This window comes from Gobio gobio, assembly GCF_949357685.1.
Source record: "Gobio gobio genome assembly, chromosome: 22".
Classification (NCBI taxonomy): Eukaryota; Metazoa; Chordata; class Actinopteri; order Cypriniformes; family Gobionidae; genus Gobio; species Gobio gobio.
The window spans coordinates 48,855,346-48,860,345 of record NC_137118.1 but is presented as its reverse complement, the minus strand read 5'-3'; positions in this window follow the sequence as shown (position 1 = coordinate 48,860,345).

The window sequence follows — 5,000 nt, the reverse complement described above, 5'->3', positions numbered from 1 at the left end:
TAGTGTTCTCCACTGGTCCTCCATGACCCTGTGGCCGGTTCTCCACTGGTCCTTCATGACCCTGTGGCCGGTTCTCCACTTGTCCTTCATGACCCTGTGGCCGGTTCTCCACTGGTCCTCCATGACCCTGTGGCCGGTTCTCCACTTGTCCTTCATGACCCTGTGGCCGGTTCTCCACTGGTCCTCCATGACCCTGTGGCCGGTTCTCCACTTGTCCTTCATGACCCTGTGGCCGGTTCTCCACTTGTCCTTCATGACCCTGTGGCCGGTTCTCCACTGGTCCTCCATGACCCTGTGGCCGGTTCTCCACTTGTCCTTCATGACCCTGTGGCCGGTTCTCCACTTGTCCTTCATGACCCTGTGGCCGGTTCTCCACTGGTCCTCCATGACCCTGTGGCCGGTTCTCCACTTGTCCTTCATGACCCTGTGGCCGGTTCTCCACTTGTCCTCCATGACCCTGTGGCCGGTTCTCCACTTGTCCTTCATGACCCTGTGGCCGGTTCTCCACTTGTCCTTCATGACCCTGTGGCCGGTTCTCCACTTGTCCTTCATGACCCTGTGGCCGGTTCTCCACTTGTCCTTCATGACCCTGTGGCCGGTTCTCCACTTGTCCTCCATGACCCTGTGGCCGGTTCTCCACTTGTCCTTCATGACCCTGTGGCCGGTTCTCCACTGGTCCACTGACCCAGTCCTCAAGCCGTCACAATCTGGCCCTTGTCAAACTCGCTCAAATCCTTACGCTTGCCTGTTTTTCCTGCTTCTAACACATCAACTCTGAGGACAAAATGTTCACTTGCTGCCTAATATATCCCACCCACTAACAGATCATCAGTGTTATTCAGTGGTCATAATGTTATGCCTGATCAGTGTGTATAAATATATATATTCAAAAAGAGACATTTCATGCATTTGATGGCATCTTTAGTTTTATATTGACTGTTTTAAATGATATAATTGTAATTTATAAAATTGTTAAATGGAAAACATGATATTTTTGTAGCTGTACAGGTGCTGGTTATATACAAGTTTACTTTTTGAATGGAATTAGTGAAATCAACTTTTTGATGATATTCTAATTATATTCATTCATTACACACAGGCTGATATATTTCAAATGTTTGTTTCTTTTAATTTTGATGATAACCCCAAAAAAAATCCCAAATTCAGGATCTCAGAAAATTAGAATATTGTGAAAAGGTTGAATATTGAAGACACTCTAATCAGCTGATGAACTCACAACACCTGCAAAGGCCTTTAAATGGTCTCTCAGTCTAGTTCTGTAGGCCACACAATCATGGGGAAGACTGATGACCTGACAGCTGTCCAAAAGACGACCTTTGACCCCTTGCACAAGGAGGGCAAGACACAAAAGGTCATTGCAGAAGAGGCCGGCTGTTCTCAGAGCTCTGTGTCCAAGCACATTAATAGAGAGGCGAAGGGAAGGAAAAGTTGTCGAAGAAAAAAGTGTAGAAGCAATAGGGATAACCGCACCCTGGAGAGGATTGAGAAACAAAACCCATTAAAAAATGTGGAGGAGATTCACAAAGAGTGGACTGGAGCTGGAGTCAGTGCTTCAAGAACCTCTACACACAGACGTATGACAGACATGGGTTTCAGCTGTCGTACTCTTGACCAACAGACAGCGTCAGAAGCGTCTCGCCTCGGCTAAAGACAGACAGGACTGGAGCTGCTGAGTGGCCAGAGTTATGTTCTCTGATGAGAGTCAATCAGGGTCCAGAGTCTGGAGGAAGAGAGGAGAGACACACAGTCCACGCTGCTGGAGCTCCAGTGTAAAGTTTCCACAGTCAGTGATGGTTTGGGGTGCCATGTCATGCGCTGGTGTTGGTCCACTGTGTTTTCTGAGGTCAGAGGTCAACGCAGCCGGGAAGTTTTAGAGCACTTCCTGCTTCCTGCTGCTGACCAACTTTATGGAGATGCAGATTTCATTTTCCAGCAGGACTGGGACCAGCACACAGTGCCAAAGCAACCAGTGCCTGGGTTAAGGACCATGGTCTCCCTGTTCCTGATTGGCCAGAAAACTCACCTGACCTTAACCCCATAGAACATCTGAAGAGGAAGATGAGTATGCAGAAGAGCTGAAGGCCACTATCAGAGCACCTGGGCTCATAACACCTGAGCAGAGCCTCAGTCTGATCTCCTCATGCCTCAGACTGATCTCCTCATGCCTCAGACTGATCTCCTCATGCCTCAGTCTGATCTCCTCATGCCTCAGACTGATCTCCTCATGCCTCAGTCTGATCTCCTCATGCCTCAGACTGATCTCCTCACGCCTCAGTCTGATCTCCTCACGCCTCAGACTGATCTCCTCACGCCTCAGTCTGATCTCCTCATGCCTCAGACTGATCTCCTCACGCCTCAGTCTGATCTCCTCATGCCTCAGACTGATCTCCTCATGCCTCAGACTGATCTCCTCACGCCTCAGTCTGATCTCCTCACGCCTCAGACTGATCTCCTCATGCCTCAGTCTGATCTCCTCATGCCTCAGTCTGATCTCCTCATGCCTCAGTCTGATCTCCTCATGCCTCAGACTGATCTCCTCATGCCTCAGACTGATCTCCTCATGCCTCAGACTGATCTCCTCATGCCTCAGACTGATCTCCTCACGCCTCAGTCTGATCTCCTCACGCCTCAGACTGATCTCCTCATGCCTCAGACTGATCTCCTCATGCCTCAGTCTGATCTCCTCATGCCTCAGACTGATCTCCTCATGCCTCAGACTGATCTCCTCATGCCTCAGACTGATCTCCTCATGCCTCAGACTGATCTCCTCATGCCTCAGACTGATCTCCTCATGCCTCAGACTGATCTCCTCACGCCTCAGTCTGATCTCCTCACGCCTCAGACTGATCTCCTCATGCCTCAGTCTGATCTCCTCATGCCTCAGACTGATCTCCTCACGCCTCAGTCTGATCTCCTCACGCCTCAGACTGATCTCCTCATGCCTCAGACTGATCTCCTCACGCCTCAGACTGATCTCCTCATGCCTCAGACTGATCTCCTCATGCCTCAGACTGATCTCCTCATGCCTCAGTCTGATCTCCTCATGCCTCAGACTGATCTCCTCACGCCTCAGACTGATCTCCTCATGCCTCAGTCTGATCTCCTCATGCCTCAGTCTGATCTCCTCATGCCTCAGACTGATCTCCTCACGCCTCAGACTGATCTCCTCACGCCTCAGTCTGATCTCCTCATGCCTCAGACTGATCTCCTCATGCCTCAGACTGATCTCCTCACGCCTCAGACTGATCTCCTCACGCCTCAGACTGATCTCCTCACGCCTCAGACTGATCTCCTCATGCCTCAGACTGATCTCCTCACGCCTCAGACTGATCTCCTCATGCCTCAGTCTGATCTCCTCATGCCTCAGACTGATCTCCTCATGCCTCAGTCTGATCTCCTCACGCCTCAGACTGATCTCCTCACGCCTCAGACTGATCTCCTCACGCCTCAGACTGATCTCCTCATGCCTCAGTCTGATCTCCTCATGCCTCAGTCTGATCTCCTCACGCCTCAGACTGATCTCCTCACGCCTCAGTCTGATCTCCTCACGCCTCAGTCTGATCTCCTCATGCCTCAGACTGATCTCCTCATGCCTCAGTCTGATCTCCTCATGCCTCAGTCTGATCTCCTCATGCCTCAGTCTGATCTCCTCATGCCTCAGACTGATCTCCTCACGCCTCAGTCTGATCTCCTCACGCCTCAGTCTGATCTCCTCATGCCTCAGTCTGATCTCCTCATGCCTCAGACTGATCTCCTCATGCCTCAGACTGATCTCCTCATGCCTCAGACTGATCTCCTCATGCCTCAGACTGATCTCCTCATGCCTCAGACTGATCTCCTCATGCCTCAGACTGATCTCCTCATGCCTCAGTCTGATCTCCTCACGCCTCAGACTGATCTCCTCACGCCTCAGACTGATCTCCTCACGCCTCAGTCTGATCTCCTCACGCCTCAGTCTGATCTCCTCACGCCTCAGTCTGATCTCCTCACGCCTCAGACTGATCTCCTCACGCCTCAGTCTGATCTCCTCATGCCTCAGTCTGATCTCCTCATGCCTCAGTCTGATCTCCTCATGCCTCAGTCTGATCTCCTCACGCCTCAGTCTGATCTCCTCACGCCTCAGTCTGATCTCCTCACGCCTCAGACTGATCTCCTCATGCCTCAGACTGATCTCCTCATGCCTCAGTCTGATCTCCTCATGCCTCAGTCTGATCTCCTCATGCCTCAGTCTGATCTCCTCATGCCTCAGTCTGATCTCCTCATGCCTCAGTCTGATCTCCTCATGCCTCAGTCTGATCTCCTCATGCCTCAGTCTGATCTCCTCACGCCTCAGTCTGATCTCCTCACGCCTCAGTCTGATCTCCTCACGCCTCAGTCTGATCTCCTCACGCCTCAGACTGATCTCCTCATGCCTCAGACTGATCTCCTCATGCCTCAGTCTGATCTCCTCATGCCTCAGTCTGATCTCCTCATGCCTCAGACTGATCTCCTCACGCCTCAGACTGATCTCCTCATGCCTCAGACTGATCTCCTCATGCCTCAGTCTGATCTCCTCATGCCTCAGTCTGATCTCCTCATGCCTCAGACTGATCTCCTCACGCCTCAGACTGATCTCCTCATGCCTCAGTCTGATCTCCTCATGCCTCAGACTGATCTCCTCACGCCTCAGACTGATCTCCTCATGCCTCAGACTGATCTCCTCATGCCTCAGTCTGATCTCCTCATGCTGATCTCCTCATGCCTCAGTCTGATCTCCTCACGCCTCAGACTGATCTCCTCATGCCTCAGTCTGATCTCCTCATGCTGATCTCCTCATGCCTCAGTCTGATCTCCTCATGCTGATCTCCTCATGCCTCAGACTGATCTCCTCACGCCTCAGACTGATCTCCTCATGCCTCAGACTGATCTCCTCATGCCTCAGTCTGATCTCCTCATGCTGATCTCCTCACGCCTCAGTCTGATCTCCTCACGCCTCAGTC